The following is a 13,271-nucleotide window of genomic DNA, read 5'->3' on the forward strand; positions in this document are numbered from 1 at the left end:
TTCTTGTAAACTTCTTCTGCACTCCCTCCAATGCATTTGCATTCTTCCTATCGTGTGGTGTCCAGAATTGTACATAATAATCCAGCTGAGCTCTAACTAGTGTGTTGTATAAGTTCAACATAACCTTCTTGCACTTGTACTCTAACTCTTGCTACCCTATTACTAAAGCCCAGAATACTATATGCTTTATTAACTGCTCTCCACCTGTCCTGACAACTTCAATGATCAATGTACATATACACCCAGATCCCTCTGCTCCCACACCCCTTCAAGAATTATTTCATATTCTCTTTCCATGTTCATCATGCCAAAGTGCATCACCTCACTTTTGTTTGCATTGAACTTGATCTGCCACCTATTAGCCCACTCCGCCAATTTGTCTATGTCCTTTTGAAGTTCTACCCTGTCCTCTTCACAGTTTACAATACTTCCAATTTTTGTGTCATCTGCAAACTTTGAAATTGTCCCTTGCACATAGTGATCTAGACTATTAATATATATCAGGAAAAGCAAGGATCCCAATAAAGGTAAAAGTAAAGTCGCCATAGTCCCAGATGACCAGAGGCTGTCTTCCCTTTTGAGTAGGAGAGCTGACTGGTGGTGATTTAACCTGAGGATCACCACACCTCAGACGAGAGGCAAGGTTAAGAATGCAGAATCTTCATGAATAACCACCAATTCAGACCCCAAGAAACACCACTACAAACCTTCATTTAGCCTGAAAAATATACATTATTCTCTGCTTCCTATCATTCAGCCAATTTTGTGTCCACTTTGCTACTGTCTATTTATTCCATGAGCTATACATTTTCTCACAAGTCTGTTGTGTGGCACTGTATTGAATGTCTTCTGAATGTCCCACGAGATGTACACCACATCAATTGAATTAGCCATATTGACCCTTTCTGTTACCTCTTCAAAAAACTCCAGCAAGTTATTCTAACATGATATCCCCTTTAGAAATCCATACTGGCTCTTCCTAATCAACTCCCATTTTTCCATGTGATCACTAATTATATCCTGATTAATTGTTTCTTTAAGCTTTCCCACGACTGATGTTAAACCTGTAATTGCTGGGACTATCCTTACAATCTTTCCGGAACAATTGCAGTTCTCCAGTCTCCTGGCACCTCCCCTGAATCTAGGGAAGACTGGGGTATCATGGCCAGCACCCCTACAACTCCCATTCTGACTTCCTTCACTATCGTTAGATGCATCTCATTGGGTGCCTTGTGAACTTTCAGTACTGACAGTCGATCCAACACTTACTCTTATCAATTTTGAATGCTTCTCAGGAAATAATTTCATCATCTGTCACCAGGTCCTGGGTGACATCTACCTCCTTGGTAAAGACAGATGCAAAATATTTGCATACCTCAGCTATGCTTCTTTCCTCCATGTGTAAATTCCCTTTAGGGTCCCCAATAAGCCCTACTCCTCCATTTACCACCATTTACTATTTATATGCAATGGAAAATTGTGAAAAATGAAAATGTTTTATTCAAAAACCATGGACAAATGTTTATTTGTATCTGTCATCTTACATAAGAACATAAGAACTAGGAGCAGGAGTAGGCCATCTGGCCCCTCGGGCCTGCTCCACCATTCAATGAGATCATGGCTGATCTTTTGTGGAATCAGCTCCGCTTTCCGGCCCGAACACCATAACCCTTAATCCCTTTATTCTTCAAAAAACTATCTATCTTTACCTTAAAAACATTTAATGAAGGAGACTCAACTGCTTCACTGGGCAAGGAATTCCATAGATTCACAACCCTTTGGGTGAAGAAGTTCCTCCTAAACTCAGTCCTTAATCTACTTCCCCTTATTTTGAGGCTATGCCCCCTAGTTTTGCTTTCACCCACCAGTGGAAACAACCTGCCCGCATCTATCCTATCTATTCCCTTCATAATTTTATATGTTTCTATAAGATCCTCCCGCATCCTTCTAAATTCCAATGAGTACAGTCCCAGCCTACTCAACCTCTCCTCATAATCCAACCCCTTCAGCTCTGGGATTAACCTAGTGAATCTCCTCTGCACACCCTCCAGTGCCAGTATGTCCTTTCTCAAGTAAGGAGACCAACACTGAACACAATACTCCAGGTGTGGCCTCACTAACACCTTACACAATTGCAGCATAACCTCCCTAGTCTTAAACTCCATCCCTCTAGCAATGAAGGACAAAATTGCATTTGCCTTCTTAATAACCTGTTGCACCTGTAAACCAACTTTCTGTGACTCATGCACTAGCACGCCCAGGTTACCAATGCAAACAGTTAAAACTGGAATAAAATGGTCACACATAAAAATAATATAAAATAATTCCAAATAACAAAGGGTGATGACAATTATATTGTGACTTGATTTCCATGATAACATACCAATGCCTTAATTAGATTATAGCTGCTTACTCATGCTCACAAATCCATGTTTTCCATGAACATCTCAGATTAAATTGAATGTTACTGAATTTTTAATGGCTTTGAACTGATTTTGTGTAACTTTATGCTACATTATTTTTATGGTATGAATTTCCTACTCAACCAGCATTGTGTTAAGTACAGTTTATCTTCTATAAAGGAGTTATTTCACCTTGTTGTGCATGCACATGTTTGTTTGTGCATTTGAGATAATTTGTGGCTGAGTTTGATTATTGGGAGTGTGCTACCAGGTTTAATTTCCATTGGGCTGTGTTGGGTCTTCATGAGGCTTGTACTGTCGGGGTTAGCCAGCTTCATTAAGAATTTCGAATATATTTTTTTCTCTTTTTAAAATTTAGAGTACCCAATTATTTTTTTCCAATTAAGGTGCCATTTAGCATGGCCAATCCACCTATCCTGCACATCTTTGGGTTGTGGAGGTGAAACGCACGCAAACACAGGGTGAATGTGCAAACTCCACACGGATAGTGACACGGGGCCAGGATCACACCTGAGGCCTCAGCACCGTAAGAATCATAAAATTTACAGTGCAGAAGGACGGCATTCAGCCCTTCGAGTCTGCACCGGCCCTTGGACAGAGCACCCCACCCAAGCCCACACCTCCACCTTATCCCCGTAACCCAGTAACCCCACCTAATCTTTTTCGACACTGAGGGTAATTTAGCATGGCCAATCCACCTAACCTGCTCATCTTTAGACTGCGGGAGGAAACCGGAGCACCCGGAGGAAACCCACGCAGATACGGGGAGAAAGTGGAAACTCCGCACAGACAGTGATCCAAACCGGGAATCGAACCTCGGACCCTGGAGATTTGAGGCAGCAGTGCTAACCACTGCGCTACCGTGCTGCCCCAAAGAATTTGAAAAAGATATCCGTAATATCAGGGCTCCATGGTGTTGGAAGTGGAAGTGTCCCAAAAATACACTAGGGGACCACCTTCCCCCACTCCACTCCTTGCGCCTCCCCCTCCACCCTCCCCCACACAGCCCCCGGAAGTCCCCAGGTAATGATTACCTAGCAAATGCCCAGGTAATTCAAACTTCCATTGAGTGCTTGCCCTGCAATTGAAACCATTCAAAAATACCATTTAAATCATAAACTTTGAATGGTTCTTACAGTCATAGTTCCCCAGAAAAAGTTAGAAGAATTAAATCCACAGGGGCTGGTTTAGCACAGGGCTAAATCACTGGCTTTGAAAGCAGACCAAGGCAGGCCAGCAGCACGGTTCAATTCCCGTACCAACCTCCCCAAAAAGGCGCTCGAATGTGGCGACTAGGGCCTTTTCACAGTAACTTCATTTGAAGCCTACTTCTCACAATAAGCGATTTTCATTTCATTTTTTTCATTTCATTTCTCACTCCTGCGTAAATATATCAGTGAAACCTCCCCCCCCCCTCCAAAACCCCTACGGGACATCCTCCCCCACCAATCTCCCCAAGGAATCCCCCTTTACCACTGACCACGCCCCTTCACCACCCCAATCTCCCTCAACCACACAACACCCACTGACCACCTGACCCCCCCGCTGAACACATGACACCCCCGTGCACCCCTAATCGCCCGACTCACCCCCATTGACCGAGGAGCTGCAAAGTAATTAATGAAAGTGCAGCACGGTAGCACAGTGGTTAGCACAGCTGCTTCACAGCTCCAGGGTCCCAGGTTCGATTCCCGGCTTGGGTCACTGTCTGCGCGGAGTCTGCACGTTCTCCCCGTGTCTGTGTGGGTTTCCTCCAGGCGGTCTGCTTTCCTCCCACAGTCCAAAGATGTGCGGGTTAGGTGGATTGAACATTCTAAATTGCCCCTCGTGTTCAAAAAGGTTCTGTGAGGTTACTGGATTACGGGGATAAAGGAGATAGGGTGGAAGTGTGGGGCTTAAGTGGAGTGCTCTTTCCAAGGGCCGGTGGAGACTCGATGGGCCGAATGGCCTCCTTCTGCACTGTAAATTCTATGATTCTATGATTCTGTGATTCTATGAAAGGGAGGACAGAGTCAATTTGAAGCATGTTGCAAAGTCAACATAAACAGAGAGTTACGAGAACTACTTGGATATGTCAGAAGCGATGCGCTTTTTCCACTTCTGCATTAAGAAAGGCAGGTTAGATTTGGCCCTTGATATGCATCCTCCTGAACTAGCAGAAAATCAGATCAGAGATGCTGGAAGTTGGAGGATCACATGCACCTTCTCACAGACATAGAGAACATGTATGCCTTCTTGAGTGCTGGTATATGACTAACCTTTATGCATCTATGTTGGTTGGTTTATTGTACACTTGAGGGTGTGCCCCACTGAGAGATTTCTGTGAGATTTTTATGTGTAAGTGATAAATGGTGATCAGGCAATAGGATTGTGCCATGGAACCATGAACTACTGAATATATGTTGTCTTTTTTGAAGGTTTGGCATCAAAACCTGATTAAGTGATCTGCTCCTCAGTCTCCAGCCATGTCAAAGAGTTAACAACTGCTGTGGAAAAGAGCAACTTGGGTTGACTTTGTCACATCAGATTTCCCTTGGAAAAGCATCTCAACTTAAATAAAACAGTTAACCATTGTGGCACCTAAAAGGATGGCTAAAATCAATGATACTTCACTCTAATTTATTTTCTGGAGATATTTATGTGAGGAGATTGGCCTGTTGACATCACAAGCTCCGATTTGGTTTACACATGTGAAGAGTTTATCAGAATGTCATTTGTAAAGAGAGCACCAGTCAGTGTAGATTCACAATGCTGTCTTTTTTTAAAATTTAGAGTACCCAATTCATTTTTTCCAATTAAAGGGCAATGTAGTGTGGCCAATCCACCTACCATGCACATCTTTGGGTTGTGGGGACCAAACCCACACAAACACGGGGAGAATATGCAAACTCCACATGGACAGTGACCCAGAGCCGGGATCGAACCTGGGACCTCGGCGCCATGCGGCAGCAGTGCTGACCACTGCACCACCGTGCTGCCCTCACAATGCTACTATAATAAATACAGAAACTGAATAAGCCCATCCATTATATTGTCCCATTATCCATAGTCCCAGATAACTGTAGGCTGCATTTCGCTTTGAGGGGGGAGAACTGACTGGTGGTGATTTAACCTGAGGTTACCACACGTCACACAAGTGGCAAGGTTGAGAAGGTGGGGCCTTCATCCATAACCTTAGCCATTACGGGAATCTGAACCCATACAGCTGGACTTTCTCTGCATCACAAACAAACAGCCGAGCCAACTGAGCTAAACCAGCTCTCGATTCTGCTCTAATTCATGACGACAATGACTTGTTTTGAGCTCTCCTTTGCCCTCCATGAAATATTGCCTCAGGAAATGATCATTTTGGGGGGCAAACCTGCAAATCTTCTATTGTTTAAACTTTAATCAATTTCTATATATTTTAAAATAAACTCTTTAAATACATGTTTTAATACTGCAGCGATGGGAAAGTGATATGCATAGTAGTATGTAGCTATCCATCTCTTCACCCCTTGGCCTTTCATTTGAGCTCACATTTGGCAGAAGAGATGAAATGTTTATCACTCATAGAACATAGACCAGGACAGCACAGTACAGGCCATTTGGCCCACGATGTTGTGCCGACCATTTATCCTAATCTAAGGTTAACCTAACCTACATCCCTTCAATTTACTGCTGCCCAAGTGTCTGTCCAAGAATCACTTAAATGTCCCTAATGACTCTGACTCCACCACCTCTGCTGGAAGTACATTCCACGCACCCACCACTCTCTGTGTAAAGAACCTACCTCTGACAACTCCCTTATACCTTCCTCCAATCACCTTAAAATTATGTCCCCTCATGACAGCCATTTCTGCCCTGGGGAAAGGTCTCTGGCTATCCACTCTATCCATGCTTCTCATCACCTTGTACATCTCTATCAAGTCACCTTCTTCCTTCTTCGCTCCAGTGAGAAAAGCCCTAGTTCCCTCAATCTTTCTTCATAAGACATGCCCTCCAGTCCAGGCAGCATCCTGGTAAATCTCCTCTGTACCCTCTCCAAAGCATCTACATCCTTCCTATAATGAGCGACCAGAACTGGACACACTATTCCAAGTGTGGTCTAACTAGTGTTTTATAAAACTGCAGCAAAACCTCGCGGCTCTTAAACTCAATCCCCCTGTTAATGAAAGCCAACACACCGCACGCCTTCTTAACAACCCTATCAACCTGTGTGGCAACTTTGAGGGATCTATGTACATGGACCCCAAGATCCCTCTGTTCCTCCAACTTCCAAGAATCCTGCCTTTAACCCTGTATTCAGCATTCAAATACGACTTTCCAAAATGAACCACTTCACATTTATCAAGGTTGAACTCCATCTGCCACTTCTCAGCCCAGCTCTACATCCTGTCAATGTCCTGTTGTAACCTGCAACAACCCTCAACACTATCAACAACTCCCCCAACCTTCGTGTCATCGGCAAACTTACTAACCCACCCTTCCACTTCCTCATCCAAGTCATTTATAAAAACCACAAAGAGCAGAGGTCCTAGAACACAACCCTGCAGGGCACCACTGGTCACTGACTTCCAGGTGGAATACTTTCCATCCACTATCACTCGCAGTCTTCTTTCGGCCAGCCAATTCTGTATCCAGACAGCCAAATTTCCCTGTATCCCATGCCCCCTAACATTCTGAATGAGCCTACCACGGGGAACCTTATCAAATGCCTCACTGAAATCCATATACACCACATCCACTGCCCGACCTTCATCAATGTGTCTCGTCACATCCTGAAAGAATTCAATGAGGCTTGTGAGGCATGACCTGCCCCTCACAAAGCCATGCTGACTATTTTTAATCAAACTATGTTTTTCTAAATAATCATAAATCCTATCTCAGAATCCTTTCCAATATTTTGCTCACCACAGACGTAAGATTGATGGGTCTGTAATTCCCAGGGATTTCCCTATTCCTTTTCTTGAACAGGGGAACAACATTTGCCTCCCTCCAATCATCCTATACTACTCCAGTGGAGAGTGAGGATGCAAAGATCATCGCCAATAGCACAGCAATCTCCTCCCTTGCTTCCCATCGTAACCTCGGGTAACCGTCAGGCCCAGGGGACTTATCTATCCTGATGCTTTTCAAAATTTCCAGCACATCCTCCTTCTTAATATCAACCTGTTCGAGTCTATTAACCTGGTTCACACTGTTCTCATGAGCAACAAGGTCCCTCTCTCTCGTGAATACTGAAGCAAAATATTCATTTAGGGCCTTCCACATCTCCTCAGACTCTTGGCACAAGTTCTCTCCACTTCCCTGATCGGCCCTACTCTCATTCTGATCATCCTCTTACTTCTCACATAAGTGTAGAATGCCTTGGGGTTTTCCCTAATCCTTCCAACCAGGGCTTTTTCATTCTCCCTTCTAGATCTCCTAAGTCCATTTTTGAGTTCCTTCTTGGCTACCTTGTAACCCTCTCGAGCTGTTCCAGATCTTTGCTTCCTCAACCTTATGTAAGCTTCCTTCTTCCTCTTGACTAGAAGCTCAACTTCTCTTGTCATCCAAGGCTCCTTCACCTTACCATTCCTTTCATGTTTATAAAGAACCAAGTGAAAGGAGCCACTCAGCAGACCAAGCCACCTTTGTTGGAACTTATTTTTTCCTGAATCTGGTGGTGTGAGAAATAGAACAATGTCTATTAGCGGATATCTTCTTGGGTTGAGGCAGTACTTCAGTGAGAATGAAAAAGCCAATTTGGGAGAATAATTGTTGAAATTGATGCTGTGAGTTACTTTTCACAACAAATATTCCTTTCTATATTGGGGGAAAACACTTCTGGTGTAGATGTGCAGAATAGGCAGCATGGTGGTACAGTGGTTAGCACTGCTGTCTCACAGCTCCGGGGACCCAGCTTCAATTCTGGCCTTGGGTGACTGTCTGTGTGGAGTTTGCACATTCTCTCTGTGTCTGCGTGGGTTTCCTCCGGGTGCTCAGGTTTCCTCCCAAAGAAGTGTAGGTTAGGTGGATTGGTCATGCTAAATTGCCCCTTGGTGTCCAAAAGGTTAGGTGGGGTACTGGGCTACGGGAACAGGGTGGAGGCGTTGGTTTAAGTAGGGTGCTCTTTCCAAAGGCTGGTGCAGACCCGATGAGCCAAATGGCCTTCTTCTGCGCTGTAAATTTTATGATTCTAATGGGTAGACATTTCTGACTATAAAGAATGTTGAGAAGGTAAATCAACCCTTCCACATGAAATTGTGCTTTTGAAAATATATCTCCATTCTGTGGTGATGAGAGATTGGGTGGCATTTGAGATTGAAGTGAAGGGACATATAAAGAGACATTTGCATGTAGTTTTTGTCTGGAAAATATGCATTCCCAGGCATAAAGCACAGGAAATGAAACGTAACCCTATGAAAATCCCTCCATCCCCTTTACATGGCCCCAGGAGTTCAGGTACATCCTCCATGTAGGGATGAGAGATGGCTGAACTGCTACACCTACCACAGACAGGCACAATCAAAGCATTCTGATTTAAATGAGGGCGAATGGTCTTTTCCATTTTATTTTCCTCCAGGTTCATCACAAGGGCTCTGAACTGCAAGGGTGCCAAAATAAGGTGGCATTGAGTCTTGATTCTGGGACCCCTTTACAAATCAGAAGATCTCAAAAGGACAGTCAGCAATGTTTGGGAGGCTAAAAGTTAAGTCTGGACTTTCTCTTCCCTCAACCCCTTGGATTTTTCAGCTTGTGAAACCTTCTAGCTTCTGCTTTCTAACTGTAGCCAGAAGGCTCCAAAGCCAGCCTATATTTCTAGGAAGAGTAGGCCTGGTCTGAGGATCTGACTTAGCTTGTCAAGCCCATCAAATGCAATTCAGTCAGGTCAGGAGAGGTGAAGTTTTGGATCTTTACACCTGTCCCATTTCTGGAAAAAGTATGTGTGTGTGGGGTGGGGCCGGGTGGAGGGGGAGGTGCATGGGATGGTGGGGCGGCATGGCGTTGGTAGATGTGGTTGGGTGGCAAGAAAATTGGTGCACAGATTGAACTCACGAAAATAGTCTAACGTGAAACTTGGTCCATCTCTAGGCTGTTTCACTTGATTGTACAGAATTTCAATAGAAATTTACAGAGGATTTTACCTGAAATCAAACCACATATTTAGAGTTTGAAAGAACGATATGACTTTAACCAAAAACAACAGAACACTTGATGAACTCGCATGGCTTTGATATACTTCTTCCACAGAGGACTAACATCTGTTTTTATGATACTTTACAGCAAATAATCTATTGTAAAAATGTATCTCTCGGGCAGCACGGTGGCCTAGTGGTTAGCACAACCGCCTCACGGCGCTGAGGTCCCAGGTTCGATCCCGGCTCTGGGTCACTGTCTGTGTGGAGTTTGCACATTCTCCCTGTGTCTGCGTGGGTTTCGCCCCCACAACCCAAAAATGTGCAGAGTAGGTGGATTGGCCATGCTAAATTGCCCCTTAATTGGAAAAAATAATTGGGTAATCTAAATTTAAAAAAAAAAATGTATCTCTCTTTGTTTTCAGAGACTTTGACTGTTTTTGAATAATTATTTGTTCCAAAAAAATTGAAAACACTACTCTCAATTTAAATCTGCACGATACTTCATTTTAAATCCATGGATAACAAAAAAAATCCATGTACACCAAAACTTGAGTTAGATGTCAAGTTTGTTTTCTATGTCTGCCTGTGCCTTAATTATATTTAAAAACTTTACACTAATCAAAATTTCATGTGTACAAATCCTTATTTCTTGTTTCCACTTCTTTCACAATTTTCTGTCAACTTTTACATTATTAATTCCTATGTTTACATGAACAATTTCTAAGATCGGCGGTCTCAAAACACATAACCACCATTTCCAATACTCCCAGATACCAGCCCTTGCAGCAAAATCACCATCGTCCCAGATGACAATAGGCTGTTTTATCCTTAGATGGGGAGAGCTGACTGGTGGTGATTTAACCTGAGGATCCCCACACCTCAGGCGAGGACAAGGTTGAGAAGGCGGGGGCCTTCATGAATCACCTCAGCTGGTATGGGAATTGAACCTGCACTGTTGGCCTTGCATCACAGCCTAGCTGTCCAGCCAACTGAGCTAAATCTGCCCTTGCAGTGCCCCCTTCCAGTATCCCTTCCCCAGTGATCCGTGACCCTGACATCCCACCCCAGTAGCACTGTCACAAACTGGATACCCTACCTCATTTTCAAAGCCAAATATTACCAGAATATAACATCACTCATCTCTAACCAGATACCACCAGGGCTCCCAGACCCAGAAACCATATTTCCACCACTATGAAGCCATCATCTTGCAACCCTTCCACGGGTACTGAGGACCTGCGTCCTATCTGGACTATCTCCCTTTCTAATTCCTTTGCATCTTGGGCTTTAAGAAGGGATAAGAGATAAAATGAACATGTGTTACATGAACTATAATCAACATCACAGATTTATAGCAACCATGCAAGAACTGGCATAACCAAGATATGTAAGGCCTAAGTTATCACTAGTATTTCTACAATACTGTGCAATAAAATAATAATTCAACTTAGTCAATTACTGTATTAGGCCTGATAACATATATCATATAATTGAAACAGCAGATCCCTTAACAGTGGCTACTGTGTGTATAACATATATAAAATATATACATGATAATATGAGCTTTGCATTGCACTGAGGAGAATGAGAGAAAGCAAAACCAGGCTCAAAATCAGTACTCAAGTTATAAATCCTTTAATGTGAAACTGAAGTCAACATAAAACCGGCTCTGGTTTTTGTTAGATTTAGAAGAATTTCAAAGACTGCGAAGTATAGAATAGTCAGTTGCATGGTGTTTGTCTGTGCCTGAAAAATGTCAATGTTTTAAAAAGTATCAGCCATGCATAAAGCAATGTAATGTATCATGTTTACACCAGAAACCACTGAATTCCTCTTCCAATGTAAAGGTTGCTGCCTTTCAGAAGAAGAGCAGGAGTATACAAATACTGTGCGGTGTGTTCCTCTCACTAACAAATATTTTCAAAATTTGGTGCTGTTGAAAATATACTTGAATCGCGATGTGCCTGCTGGTTGAAGTGAACCGTTTTGTTTAACACACTGTAGTCCCTAAAAGCTTCTTTTCTTTCAGCACATAATAAGTTGTTATGACTGACGACTTGCAACTTTCTTCAGAATCAGAGCTTGGCCTGATATTCTAGATCTGTGCTGTGGGTGACATAGAAATAAACACAATGTTAGTGATCAATGGCGTGTGATTATGAGAGAACCCAGGCAGTAGGAAATATTCAGAACAGGGAAAATTGTAATATTGACAGGGTATTTATAATGATGCTACAATATCAGCACTCACTGTTATATTACTCTAAAGGGTAGAGTTTCTGGTACAGAGTAGATCATTTAAAAGGATGCTCTGTATGATCCTGCAAAATACATTCTACAAATGAGGGGGTCTTCAATAACTCTCTAGCGCCAAAATTGCAAATTCCTTGTAGGCAGCATGAATTTAACATTTTCTTTTCATTCCTATTAAGGATCGTGCTCGCTGAATTCAAAATGTTGAACAAAATACGAAAAATAATCTGATGAGTTAGACTTCTGCTGGTCATTTCCTGCAAAAATAATTGAGATTCTCCTCTGCTTAGTGATATTTTAAAAGAAGATAATCTTCACCAAGGCCAGATACAGCAATGAGAGAAATTCCGATCCCAAAGTATTCTAACTTTCTGCACACCGATGTGTCAAATAGCATGTTGATGAAAAGGGTTAGGAATTAGCCTCTCGTTAAATGCTGGGGGGGGGGGGGGGGGGGGGGGGGGGGGGGTGAGGTGGTGGGGAGGTGGGGAGCTGAACATTATGCGCAGTGCCTGATATTTAAATCTATTCACCACAGCGTAACTGAATATTGTGCTCAGATAGGCAGCCAGTCCATTCCCCCTCGCTTTGTGCTGCTATCCAAGATGAATGTCTATCCTCAGCTGCCAGAGTCCGTGTCTCTGGAATCATTCTTTAGAAAGACAAAAGTACAATTGTTTCATTTTGCTCTCTGGTGTGGTGGTGTTCATTGTAACTGTGAAAAAAAAAATGAATTTAAGTCAAGTGTTCCTTGGCATGGTTGAAATTCAGAATACAACTGTATGGTACACATACCAATTCTGGACAGTTAATTAAGTCAGTGCAGTGTCAACATTTACAATTAAGAAGCAATAATAAGATGCACTTTGTCTGTAGGAACCATTGCTTACTGATTTCCAGCTTCAAGATAAATAATAATCAGCAAATCATTCAACAAAAATAATTTCTGACAGAATTTCTGAGAATTATTTGCAAGACAATAAATGGCCACTTTTTCTAGACTCACTAAGTTATCTTTCTGTTTTAACATAATATGAATTTAAATTATATGAATCAAATTTGACTTTTTGCAAATCATCTGTAATATAATAATCAGAGCACGAGAAAATTGATAAAACATTATTCTTTGGTTTAAGAATTAAGCAGAAATATTCAAATAGGGGAAACAATGTTGCAACATTCCTGCAATTTCATACTGAATTTATTTGAAGATATCTTTAGTTTGATATTTGTGATCATAATTCATTGCATTTACATCACTACAATAACTGAAACAGATAATTTAGCGCAATGATGTATAGTAAGCTGTTTTAATCTGCCTTGGTGTATCTAAATAGCTGTTACCATCTCCATAGCAGCTGAGAAGCTAAAGAGATATTTGAACTTCCAGTTATTAGCTGAAAGAAGGACACACAAGATTTCCCATTTTAAAATAATTTTCACTGGTATCGATGACGAAAGGAAATTCACTATTAACTAAACACTATTTTCA

General features: G+C 42.3%; 2 long non-coding RNA genes across 2 annotated transcripts in view; one reads left to right on the forward strand and one right to left on the reverse strand.

Annotated features, from left to right (window-relative positions):
• The window catches only part of LOC119962793, an 83,856-nt gene that overhangs the window by 62,170 nt on the left and 8,415 nt on the right, over positions 1 to 13,271 (forward strand). The gene's annotated exons all lie outside the window — the stretch shown is intronic.
• LOC119962796 overlaps positions 12,420 to 13,271 on the reverse strand; it is a 100,911-nt gene continuing 100,059 nt past the window's right edge. Inside the window, exon 3 of the long non-coding RNA XR_005459968.1 lies at positions 12,420 to 12,494. This is a non-coding gene — a long non-coding RNA (uncharacterized LOC119962796). The remainder of the gene's footprint in view (positions 12,495 to 13,271) is intronic.

This window comes from Scyliorhinus canicula, chromosome 1 (genome assembly GCF_902713615.1).
Source record: "Scyliorhinus canicula chromosome 1, sScyCan1.1, whole genome shotgun sequence".
Lineage (NCBI taxonomy): Eukaryota > Metazoa > Chordata > Chondrichthyes > Carcharhiniformes > Scyliorhinidae > Scyliorhinus > Scyliorhinus canicula.